Source organism: Chiloscyllium punctatum, chromosome 4 (assembly GCF_047496795.1).
Source record: "Chiloscyllium punctatum isolate Juve2018m chromosome 4, sChiPun1.3, whole genome shotgun sequence".
In the NCBI taxonomy this organism is placed as follows: Eukaryota; Metazoa; Chordata; class Chondrichthyes; order Orectolobiformes; family Hemiscylliidae; genus Chiloscyllium; species Chiloscyllium punctatum.
In genome coordinates this window covers 19939836-19953531 of record NC_092742.1, presented here as the reverse complement: position 1 = coordinate 19953531, position 13696 = coordinate 19939836, and the positions used below count along the sequence as shown (strand labels likewise).

The window sequence follows — 13696 nt, the reverse complement described above, 5'->3', positions numbered from 1 at the left end:
TGATAATTTGGGGAAGTCCAAAACTAAGGACCACAATCTAATAAGGAGTGAGTCATACAGGACTGAGAGGAGAGCCTGAACAGGCTGGGGCTGTTTTCCCTGGAGTATCGGAGGCTGAGGGGTGACCTTATAGAGGTTTACAAAATCATGAGGGGACATGGATAGGATAAATAGACAAGGTCTTTTCCCTGGGGTGGGGGAGTCCAGAACTAGAGGGTATTGGTTTCGAGTGAGAGGGGAAAGATATAAAAGGAACGTAAGGGGCAACGTTTTCATGCAGAGAGTGGTGTATGGAATGAGCTGCCAGAGGAAGTGGTGGAGGCTGGTACAATTACAACGTTTAAAAAGCATCTGGATGGGTATACGAATAGGAAGGGTTTAGAGGGATATGGGCTGAGTGCTGGTAAATGGGACTAGATTGAATTAGGATATCTGGTCGGCATGGACAAGTTGGACCGAAGGGTCTATTTCCGTGCTGTACACCTCTATGACTCTATAAGGAAGAATTTCCTCACTCAGAGAGATGTGAACCTGTGGAATTCTCTCACAAAGGAAGCTGGTGGGGCCATTTTGTTAGATATATTCAGGAGGGAGCTGAACATGGCCCTTACAGCTAAAGGGATCAAATGGTACGGAGAGAAAGCGGGAGTGTGACACTGAGATACCGAGATACTGAGATTGCATGATCAGCCATGATCGTATTGAATGGTGGTGCAGGCTCGATGGGCCGAATGGCCTACTCCTGCACCTGTTTACTATATTTCTAATAGAAACCTTTGCCTGCAGACAAACCGTAAAAGCAGGATACTTTGTTCACACATCACAGTTCCATCAAAATAAGAATTATGAAGATTTAGATTTTATTGTCACCTGTACTCAAGTATAGGAATACATGAGTAGAGTGAAAAGTGTCCAAAGTCACCTTTCTCCAGTGCCATCGCGATTACAAAACCAGAATTTAAAAAATACACCAGTTAAAATAAAAGGAAGCCAAAAGGTAAGAAAAATGTCCAGATCTTAAAGTCTAAGTGTTATCGCCATAAAGGTGTTTGGAACAACCGAAGCTCCAATTGTTAGAATACATAGCTAAGAAAAATATATAACAAATGGTATTACAGGTATTCCCCGCTATGCAAAAGTCAAGCATTCCTGTGAAACGTTTTGTAAGCCGAAATGACATAAAGCAAAGTAGCATTCATTTATATTTCGCCTTTTATATTTCGCCTTTTTCATAATAGTGAAAATCCTCATCGGATTTCTTTCCGTTAGCGAAAACAGGTACTAATGTAAGTCTTTCGTAAAAGCAGTGGCGTAAAGTGAACTTTCGAAAAGCAGGGGACACCTGTACAGGAGTCAATCCACAATTCCAGTAGCAGAAGGCATACACTCTGGATACATTCCTAATGACTGCCATCCTCTGTTGGAACTACCAGATTTGTTGGAATATCCTCAGCTGGAACTCCGTTCTGAATCTGCTTATTTTTAGCCTGTGTGATGAGGCTTGGGACCTTTGCTATTTTACAGCTGCATCTATGAGCCGTATGTTTTTGTTCCCTCACTGAAGCTTGCACACTGCAAATCATTATAAGGGAAAGCAAGATGGTCTTTTAGTACAGTATTAGTTTCTAAAATGGAGACAGAAATTTATGAGCAACTGCCAATCTACAAATTTCCCTCAATGATGGCAACTCGGCACTAATCAGCTTCATGATGATCCTTTTTACAGCAATTCCTAGTATCACCCAGCACAGAGTGAAGCCAATCTGCACACCTTGCCTCTACTAACTAGCTTTCCATTTAGTCCAAAATTAAACTCCCTGGCTTTTACACACAGTCCTGAAATTTATTTTTCCATTTCAAGTACATATCCCTTTCCCTTTGAAAGTTCCTATGGAGTCTGCTCCATTCCAGCTTTAAGGTTCAATACTTACTGCATAAAACAAAACCCTCTTATTCCCTCTGCTTTTTTAGCAAATATTTAATTAATTATGCCAAGTAACCTCCAAAGTACAAACCAGGCCAAACAAACTTAACCAGTGCTCTATAAGAAGAATAATAGAGACTACTCAGTGTAACACTTCAAATAATCTTCTCATTATATTTCCACTAGTTAACCTGGAGCAAAGGATGATGTTTGTGTTTGGTGGAAGTCAATTATCTTAACTCCAGGAATCTTTGCAAGAATTCCTCAGGGTCGTCTCCTGACCCCAACCACCTTCGCTGCTTCATCAATGATGTTTCTTCCATTCTTCATTGGACGTGGGAATGCTCATTTATGATTGCACAATGTTCGACTTGTTCTGAAACAACACACCAGTTGCTGGAGAAACTCAGCGGTTCTGGCAGCATCCGCAGAGAAAGAAACAGAGTTGTCGTTTTGAGTCCAGTGACCCTTCTTCAGAATGGGACTTCAATTTGTTCTGTCAGCTTTTCAGCTCGATTGGATTATCCAATGGTCTTTTGTGACTCTCTGAGATACTGAAGCAGACTGTGGCCATATGCAGCAACAGCTTAGGCTGGCAAGTGGCAAATATGGTTTGTTCACAGACAGACAAGTATTGACCACCACCTCCAACAAGGTAGACTCTAACCATCACCATCTTGATGGTTAACGGGATAACTATTGCTGAATCAGCTATTATCCACATCATGGAGGTTACCACTGACCAGGAACAACACTGGACTGTCTATATAAATACTGTAGCTACAAGAGCAATGCAGGGACTAGCAAGTTACTTACTACCTGTCTCCTGGATGCCCAAAAAGCATCTACAAGGCACAAGCCAGGAGTGTAAAGGAATACACTCCAGTTGCTTGGAAGAGTACAGCTCCAACAACTCACCAGCATCCAGGACACTGCAGCTTGCTTGACGGTACCCCATCTATTGTCTTCAACATGCACTCCCTTCAGCACAGACACAGAGTGCAAGCAATGTGTACTATCTACAAGTAACATTGTGCATTAACTCACCAAGGCTCTTCAGAAGCACATTACAAACCAGTACCCTCAACCACCGGAGAGGACAAGGGCAGCAGATGAATGGGAACAACACCCACCTGCAAGTTCCCATCAAGCCCCACTTCCTTCTCACTCAGAAATATATCACTTATCCTTCAGTATCACTGGATCAACATCCGGGAACTCCCTGCATAACAGTATTGTGGCAGTACCTACACTTCAAGGACTGCAGCCGTTCACAAAGGCACCTCCCCATCGCTTCTCCAGGACATTTAAGAATGAACAGTTAATGCCGGCCAAGCCAGCAATGCCTATATCCCATAAATGACTAAAAAGAATGACATCATCTGACTTCTCCATGAGTAACATCAGAGGAGATCAAACATAAAAGCAGAAAGCACTGGAGAGGTGTTGATGAAATTCTAATCAGTAACTGAAACTATTTATATTTTCAATGAATATTGCAATATTAAAAAAATCTTGATATAATATTTAATGTGGAATTCTAATTGTACACAATATGAAGATTTACCTTTTATATAATTACCCGTATTTTTTGTTTTTTATACATTACATATAGTCTAATTACCATTTGATCTCTGACGTAATCACAAAGAATTGCTGAAAACCTGAAAGAAAAACAGAAAATGCTGGAGAAAGTCAGCAGGTTTGGAAGTATCTGGGGAGAGAAGAGCAAAGTCAACGTTTTGAGTCCAGTGATCCTTCTTTGCCACTTGCCCTAGAATGATTAGATTAGATTCCCTACAGTGTGGAAACAGGCCCTTCAGCCCAACCCAACCCTCCAAAGAGCAACCCACCCAGACCCATTCCCTACATTCACCCCTGACTCATGCACCTAATGCTATAAGTGATTTAGTAAGGTCAACCTGCGCATCATTGGACTGTGGGAGGAAACCAGAGCACACCCACGCAGACATAAGGAGCACATGCAAACTCCACACGACAGTTGCCCGAGACAGGAATTGAACCCAGGTCCCTGGCACAGTGAGGCAGCAGTGCTAACCACTGAGCCACCATGCCACCCCATATGTATGATAATGTATCCGAACAGTTTGATGAAAAATATTTTAAACAAACAGTCAATGACACCAGGGGTCATAGTTACAGACCCTCAGATACTTCCAGACCTCAGATTCTATCTGAAAATCCACACATTGTTGCAAGCTCTTAGAGTAAACTTCAATGGAAACCTTAGCTATCAGCTTCAAACATATAAGTCACTGCTTCACAATAAATGACCAACAGAAAATATTACATCAAAGATTAACCTGAGTGGTCCAGATATGGAAACTTCACATTTAAGTTAGAAATTTGTAAATGTTTTATGACACCCCCTCCTGAACAGATGAGGCTCAAACCTAGACCTTCTGACCCAGACCCTTTTTAACCAATCTATCCAGCTATGGCACACCACTGAGCCAACTGAGAATTGAACCTGAAGTTTCTGACCCAGAGGCCAGGACATTGATACTGCATCATAAGTTAGAATTTTGTCAACTAGGAATGAATAGACACAATCTAATTGTCCAGTTAAGCTTGAGTAAGTGAACATTGGCTTCATTCATTGAAACAGTGGCAATGAATGAAATACATTAGGATGTTTCAATTCCATTGGGATAATGGCACATGGCTTGTCCATTAGACATCATGAAGAGCTGTAAATGTGTTGCTGGAAAAGCGCAGCAGGTCAGGCAGCATCCAAGGAGCAGGAGAATCGATGTTTCGGGCATGAGCCCTTCTTCAGAAAGGCCCATGCCCGAAACGTCGATTCTTCTGCTCCTTGGATGCTGCCTGACCTGCTGCGCTTTTCCAGCAACACATTTTCAGCTCTGATCTCCAGCATCTGCAGTCCTCACTTTCTCCATCATGAAGAGGACAGGTTAAATGAAACAGTCTTGGGAGCAGTCTCCCTGTTCTCTAATACCTTCCATGTCTCAGTCCTAGAGTTAAAAATCACACAACACCAGGTAGTTGATGAAAGAGCAGCTCTCCGAAAACTAATGCTTTCAAATGAATCTGTCGGTCTATAACCTGGTGTTGCGTGACATTTGACTCTAGGGCTGAGACATAGGGAGGAGAAGGCAAAGAAAATATGCAGACAGTTGGTTTGTAACATGTTTGCTAAGAACATGCCAGTGAAAGAATCAAGTGAGGGAGCGAGAAACAGCAGAGAAGGTAAATGAGGGAGATGAAAAGAGCATGGAAACTAATAAGCAGAAATTCAGAGGAGTGTGACATGAATAAATCAAATCAAAAACTGAACACTAGAAACAGGTAGCAGTGAATTGCAAACAAGGGGAAGTGGGGTTAGAGCGAGCACAAGTCGCGGGTTCGACCCAGAAACCCATCAAAAGTGGGGAAATCGCGGAATAGCAAGGAAGTAAAGTATTGTGCAGGGTCTGATTAGTATTCAACTCACAGAGAGCTCCTGGGATGAGCAGAGTACAGTGAGCGGCAGGCAGTGAGCCTGAGACAAGCGCCAGAACTGCAGCTGGCAAGGGACAAGTAGACAGAAGGCTAGCCCAGTGCTACTAACCACACACTCACACACACACACACAGTCTGAACATCCACAAACAGCTACCAACCTGCAGCATTTCAGATGACCGAGCTCGATCCCGGATTACTGTTAAAGGGGCACAGTGGTGAACATCAATAGCGCCGTGTGTGTGTGTGAGAGAGAGTGAGCCAACTAACCGTGAGAGTGCGGCAGGATCTACAAAGTGATCGATTGATTGGGGAAAGGAGCACCTTCCAACGCTTTCTTTTCGTTAGCATTTGTTGGGATCGTTCTCGAGGCTCCGGCTCCTGAAGGGAACATCCCCCACCATTTTCCTGGAGGAAGGGGGAATAATTTGCAGCCCGTTCGACTCTTCCCCCCCCTGCAGAACAGAATGTCTCACTCAACTTTCCTGCGCTGCGGTAAGAAATGGACAAACACTGGGAGTTAAAGTGACCCCAGCACCGACCGGGGGGGGGGGGGGGGGGGGGGATTGGGGGGAGTGCTCCCTGTCATTTCTCCGACTTTCCATTTCATTGTTGGGTGTGTTGGAAGGTTATTGTTCGTGATGTACAATAAGCGGGGCCAAGCCACTTGCTGTATCCCCTGCAGCTCTCCGAGGGTTAGAAAAGGATGTCAGAAGTTGTGAGTGAATTGGGGATTGGATCTGTTGTATACAGAGAGATTTAAAAATGTCATACTGAGTGTGAGCTTTTGGATTGTGCATGTTCAGTGCGGGTAGTGAAGTGAGGCACACAGGTGAGTAAGAGAATTCTAGACTCTCTCACATACACACACACACACATACAGTTCAGACCTATTCCAAAGCCCTTCATAAAGTCCTGAGAAACGAATGGGGATTGAGGCAAAGCCAATTCAGGTTAATTTGAGGAGCAATTGTCTCTCTCTCTCTCTCCCTGTCTGAAAACTGCACTTGCTAGTCGAAAATGATTCCGTGTTCAGATATTTATCAGTGTTTGAACCAACACATTACTGTGTTTCAATGATGAGAAAGTGAGTTGATAGTTCTGCACCAATATGGTTTCTGAGCGCTTGCCCTGTGCCCCTCTTCCCTTTCAGAAACTAGAGATTGTTAAAGAAATTATTTAATCACATCGCTCAAGGTTAATAGAAGCGCGGGTATTGTAAATCCAAGGGAGAGGAGCTGGCGGGGATGGGAGAAGTCAGCTAGCATTATTCATTGGGAAGGACATAATTAATGTTATCCCTGTTCAGTAACTTTCTCCTCACCCCCACCCCCAAAGATTTTACCTCCTCATTCCCACTGACACCCGCCATCCTCTGTTAACCTCCGACCAACACTCCAACCGCGCTGTTTGACTGCATGGGGCATCACAACTCTGCACAGCCAGAGGGTGCAAGTCTCTCTGCCCTCACCGAGGGTGGTGTGCAGAAGAAAGTAACTATAAATGGACTAAGAACTTTCTATTGCTAAGGCACTGCGACCCCTCCGTGGCATTGCTGGTGTGGAGCCAGGGGAACAGGCGACTTGCTCTTAGCTCCGAGTCCCTTTGGAAGATGACCATTCTGACGAGAGAGTGAGGGTGTCTCTCAGTCCCAGCTGGGAGCTGAGCACTGCAACTCAGGCAGTGTTAACGCAGCTAGAAGGAGACCAGGCCGCTTTGTTGTGGGATGTACTGGGTCAACAGTTAGTGCACCGACCTAAAGGTATAACAAGTGGAAAGCCAGTGGCAGATTGGGGGTGGGGGTGGGGAGTACAGTATTACGGCACATTGGGGGTGTGAGTTAGATCACCTGCAATGGCCAATTCCATGGGAATCCTGCTGCAACATCAGAATGTGTATTGGGACAAGGCATGTCAGATCTGACCCAATTACATCCGTGAGATGGTCACGGTAATCCTGACAGTTCCAGGCCTCAGCAAGCTTCTTAAAGGATTTCCGACAAGAAAGACCAGGGAGCGCGGGAGAAACCGAGCAGCATCTGTTACAGAGAGAGAGAGGGAGGGAGGGAGAGGGAATGTTGGGTCAAGAGATACCTCTGGTCCTGCTCCGTGTCTCTCTCGCTGGTTTTGTTCCAGCCCTTCAGTCCCTACCTTTGATTGGCAGCAGCTCCCGAAGTGAACTCTGGCCCCAGGAGGGTCAGGGAGATTAGATCCCGGGGTCTATTTCAAGGAGTTGAGTTGACCTGCACATTTTTGGATTGTGGGAGGAAACCGGAGCAAACCCACGCAGACAATGTGCAAACTCCACACAGTCAGTCGCCTGAGGCGGGAATTGAACCCGGGTGTGAGGCAGCAGTGCTAACCACTGTGCCACCCACCAGATAGGATCAGGCAGAGTGTGGGTGAAAATAGAGAAAGTGGAACTCCCTACTGCATTGTGAGCCTCAAAGGCTGGAAGGCCCAGCCCTTTCCGAAATGAGAACAAGCCGTTAAAGTTTACTAATTGTCATTAAAATTGCACATCAGGTGTTTGTCAGATAGCTGCTGATTTTGCTTTGGTAACGACACAGACTATTTCAGAATGAAATTCATTCTGTGAATCATTTGGAACGTGTAATCATAATGAGGTGCTATCTAAATGCATGTTTTATGTTCTATTAATATTGCGAGTAATAAATCTGCTCGAACTGTTAGTATGACGGCAATTTAACGGTTTGAAATTTAACAATTATATAAATAATCCAAGACGTTGGCTCATTAGCCCATGCATAAAGTATGGGAGCTCTGCAGCTAGTTCCAAGTCTGAGATTCACTTCCAGTTCCCCTTTATGTTCTATATATAAACCATCTGAGCCCTCACTGATGTGTGAGACCTCTAACACTAACTGTAGAGACTGCTTCTGAATTACTTTTCTCAAAGCTGATGCAATGCAGCAGATATATATATATATATATATATATATAAACCTTTTTGCCAGTCCCAATTATTTTGTTCTACTTCCAGGAGAATAGGTTAACTTCAGACTGAGCTGCAATTAATCTATATATACACTGGGTTAAAGGTGAAACTAGGACAAGGCCGCACTTGAGAAGAGACAGGAAATTGGTTAAACTCCGGATATCAGAAAAATGGGCTACAGGGAATTAAAGTGGAAATGAGATGGGCTCAGTTGCTCCTGTAGAGAGCACATGACGGGCTGAATGGCCTCATTATGTGTTGTAACTTTGTGATTCTATGAAGATGTGTTTTATAGAGGGTGTTGCTTTGCCAGCTTTGGGAAAATTTGAGAGGGTGAGTGCGGACTTGCTGGGCCGAAGGGCCTGTTTCCACACTGTAGGGATTCTACAGAACAAGAATAAATGTAAATACCTCTCTTACCAGCTCAAACTGCTCACCCCTCTGCTGTGACAGACTGCCCAATTCAAGTCGCCATTAGTGAAGATAACCAATGCATCACCACAACTTATATTCAACCAATCATTTACTAGAGCTGTTCTGGCATATTGGGACTGTCCATGCAAATATAAATGAGCATTCAGCTAAAACCTGGAGCATTGTTTACCATTTTATTCCACCTCCTTCATGAACTGCATCGTGACTGTAGACAAGATGAACAATGAGAATGATCAAACGTTGTGAACACTTCATTACCTGGAGAGGTATAGACTCAGTGCGTGTCTGCTTCAGGTCTTTACATTCCAAAAGGCAATGGACGTAGGTGATAGGTTGGGCGAGTGTGGAATTAGAGATCATTTATTTCTAACTGAGGAAATGGGCACTGTGATTAGAAATACAGATGTTTTAGTTTTCTCAAAGCTACAGGATTCTGGAGGTAATAACAAGAGCTGATTTTTTTTTTCAGTTAGAGTCATAGAGTCACAGAGATGTACAGCATGGAAACAGACCCTCTGGTCCAACCCGTCCATGCCGACCAGATATCCCAACCCAATCTAGTCCCACCTGCCAGCACCCGGCCCATATCCCTCCAAACCCTTCCTATTCATATACCCATCCAAATGCCTCTTAAATGTTGCAATTGTACCAGCCGCCACCACATCCTCTGACAGCTCATTCCATACACGTACCACTCTCTGCGTGAAAAAGTTGCCCCTTAGGTGTCTTTTATATCTTTCCCCTCTCACCCTAAACCTATGCCCTCTAGTTCTGGACTCCCCGATCCCAGGGAAACGACTTTGCCTATTTATCCTATCCATGCCCCTCAATTTTGTAAACCTCTATAATGTCACCCCTCAGCCTCCGACGCTCCAGGGAAAACAGCCCCAGCCTGTTCAGCCTCTCTCTATAGCTCAAATCCTCCAACCCTGGCAACATCCTTGCAAATCTTTTCTGAACTCTTTCAAGTTTCACAACATCTTTCCGATAGGAAGGAGACCAGAATTGCATTCAATATTCCAACAGTGGCCTAACCAATGTCCTGTACAGCTGCAACATGACCTCCCAACTCCTGTACTCAATACTCTGACCAATAAAGGAAAGCATACCAAATGCCTTCTTCACTATCCTATCTACCTGTGACTCCACTTTCAAGAAGCTATGAACCTGCACTCCAAGGTCTCTTTGTTCAGCAACACTCCCTAGGACCTGACTATTATGTGTATAAGTCCTGCTAAGATTTAATTTCCCAAAGATTTTTCTTCTGGGCAGCTTAGTTATTCATGCACAGGATGTGGGTATCACTGGCTAAGCCAGCATTTATTGCCCAGAGGGTGGTTAAGAGAAAACCACATTGCTGTGGGTCATATGAAGGCCAGACCAGTTAAGGAAGGCAGTATTTCTCCCTAAACATTAGTGAACCGGATGTTTCTATCCCCTCAACAATGGATTCATTGTCACTATTAGACTCTTATTTCAATCTGGAATTAATTAGACTCTTAATTCCAGATTTTAATTGGATTCAAACTCCACCATCTGCCTTGGCAGATTTGACTCCAAGTCCCCAAAACATTAGACATAAGTAGAGACTGCTGGAAAAGCTCAGCATGTCTGGTAGCATCAGTGAACAGAAATCAGAGTTAACATTTCAGGTGGAGTGGCCTTTCCTCAGAACTCATTGAACCCAAAACATTAATTTTGATTTCTCTCCACAGATGCTGCCAGACCTGCAGAACTTTGCCAGCAATTTCTATCTTTGTCTCTGATTTACAGCATGTGTAGTTCTTTTGGTTTCCCCAAAAACATTACCTGGGGATCTCTGGTTTATTGGTAAAGCAATAATGTCACGAGGGCCATTATCTTCCCTAAGGATGCTTAGGTAGAGTGGAACATAAACTCAGATATTGACTGATTGTGCCGAATGACCTGTTGCTACATCAAATATCCTGCGTAACTTATCTATTCTTTCATGGGATGTAGGCATCACTGAAGGAACCAGGATTCCTTAATTAGCCCATCCTTAATTAGTCTGGGGAATGGAGTGGTGTACTAACTTCTTGAACCTCTGCATTTCATGGTGCTGTAGGTAGATCCACAATACTGTCTGGGAGTGCATTCCAGGATTTCAGCCCAACGGCAATAAAGAAACAGCAAGTCAGTATGATGAGCATCTTGGAAGTGCACTTGGCCATGGTGGCATTCCCATGTAACAATTGCCCTTGTTCTCCTAGATGGTAGAGATCGCAGATTTGGAAATTAGTATCTGAGAAGTTACTACAGTGTGTCTCAAAGATAAAAATCACGCAACACCAGGTTATAGTCCAACAGGTTTATTTGGAAGCACTAGCTTTCGGAGCGCTGCTCTTTCATCAGGTGGTTGTGGAGTAGGACCATAAGACCCAGAATTTATAGCAAAAGAATACAGTGTTGTGCAAGTAAACTGATATATTTAACAAATAAATAACAATTTATTCCTAGCCTCTGACCTGCTGGTGTAGCCACAAGGTTATTGTGGAATGAAGAATTCCAGTAATAAGTTTGAACTCCCTGAGATATGGTTGGTCACCTTTTGAGGAATCCACAATACATTTTTGACAGGTTCCCTCTCTGGAGGAGAGGAAAAGGAAAGATTGGGAATATTGGGAGAGGTGCAATGAAAAGCCTGGTAAACACACATGAGTCTGATGTCCTTTTTCTCATCTAAAGTGTTCAATTTAAATAGATCAGTATATTTAGTCACACTTGAAACCTAAGAGCTGTACAATTGCAGATTTCACCAAAGTGCAGTGAGTGTGTAACTGAGTTGGTTTTGGAAAGATACCAGAGCTGCCATTTAGCGGTACTGCAAAACCTGTCATGTTTCATATGATTAATTCAAATCAAAATTATGATAAAACAAACAAGGAAGGAATGTGGCTGTTTACTTCACAAAATAGCTTTGAAAATTATATTCAAGACATAAAAAGGTAGACAGGAGCATCAACTGGAAAATTTTATGCAGTAGACACCTAGGAGTTACAGATCAGAACCTAATGAAAAAATTCTGATGGTTTCTCTATTGAAGCCAATATGCTACATATTGCGCACGCTGGATCGACTCCTAGGCTGGTGCATATGGTGAGTTAAAGAGGATGGACTTTGTATTAACAGTCACTCCTTCTTTATGTTGCTGTCTCATTTTCCATTTCTTTGTTTTTCTCTTTTACCTCTTTCCCTATAATTCTGTTCCTTGCTTCCCTTTCTATCATTTTCAGCTTCTCTTTCTTCCTTCCTGTTGGCTTCAACGTAATGGGGATGAAATAGGCCATTTGGGGAGGAACTGAAGAGAAAATGTGGTTCCATTGGCTCTCCTCACATTGACTCTGCATATTCATTTTTGCCTCCCTTTCCCATCACATCCCCTTCACCTTTCCAGTACTTTCTCCAATTCCCACCATCCCTTCACTACCTCTTCCTTTTCCCCCTTCCTTTTCTCTTTTAAATCACTATAACCAACCTCCACCTGTCTATGCTCTGCATAGAGCATCTCAACCTCATTTTTTTGTGTGTGTGAGCAGACCCCATCACTATTCCTATTCCTATTTGGTTCTCCAAAGATTGGGTAGCTAGAAGTTTCTTTTCTCGTAAGCTGTTCCATTCTTCGCTCTCCCCATTACGCCATTCCTTCCTGGTTTATTCACTTTTTTTTTGCTGTCATAATTCAATTTGCAGAAATTAAATCAGTTTGCAAAAAGGTGTCTACTTATTTGTTTATCTCTCGCCTGCTTTGTCTCACAGAGGTTAGCAACTGGAATGTGTAAGTAATAATTAACAATTAACTTTTTGAATTAATCCTAAATGAGATAATTGGCTTTAACATTCTGCTAGTGTTTTCTGTGAAAAATAATCGAACATTACCATTGTCTCCTGTCTCTACCCCTTCATCTCATATTCCTTCCTGCGCTCTCTCCCTTGACCTTTCTCTGTAATTATCTCCCTTCCACTTAATGTACTTCCTAATAGTTCAAAAATTAAAATTGCTATATAATCTCCACTCTCTTTTGTCTGCCCCTGTATTTTTAAATGCTATGTAATTTTGAATTGTCTATTTGCAATACTATTTATTGGATAGAAAATACTAGAGGCTCAATAAAAATATTTTACCTGTATTAAGATAACAATCCAGAAGATCATGAAAATTTGTAAAAGCAGTCTGATTATTTGTGGACTAGAAACAAAAAGATTAGCATGTGATTAAAAGGCCCATATACAACTCTCTGGTTCTACACCAAATTGTCCCTGTCAAAGGTAAACAATAACTCTTGCCTTGTTGGTATTCTGCACAACTGAATGGTACATGATGGAAAAATTAACTGCATTGTGTATGTTCAGACTGAATAATCCAAAAACACCTCAGCTAGTTACAGGTCTAGGTGCTTAGGAAAGGCTACAGCTTTTAATTAAACCAAGAAACGCCATTAAACTTATCCAACTGAGAAATTGTTTCGGAGGAGTCTGTTTTTTTAGGTGTAAATACTTGTTTTGGACTTTTTACATTCTGTCAAAAGTGAAAACATTTTCAGAAAGCATTTTGGACAATATTTATGAATCTAGTGGCCGTGCTGAATAATTCCAAGGTGGCATTCTCTCTTAAAAATAGAAGCTAATGCGTGATTCAAGATCAAGTGATTCTGGGACAGTGAGCATGATATCATTGACATTCAAAACACCTGTTGCCACCTAGAACATAGAACATAGAACATAGAAAAATACAGCGCAGTACAGGCCCTTCGGCCCTCGATGTTGCGCCAACCGAAGCCTACCTAACCTACACTAGCCCAATAACCTCCATATGCTTGTCCAATGCCCGCTTAAATGACCATAAAGAGGGAGAGTCCACCACTGCTACTGGCAGGG

General features: G+C 42.9%; 1 protein-coding gene across 1 annotated transcript in view; it reads left to right on the top strand.

The window, feature by feature from the left end:
• The first annotated feature begins 5418 nt into the window (after window positions 1–5418).
• Window positions 5419–13696, top strand: part of syndig1l (synapse differentiation inducing 1-like) — a 212265-nt gene continuing 203987 nt past the window's right edge. The window contains exon 1 of the mRNA XM_072568216.1: window positions 5419–5902. The gene's annotated coding sequence lies outside the window, so the exon portion shown is untranslated. The remainder of the gene's footprint in view (window positions 5903–13696) is intronic.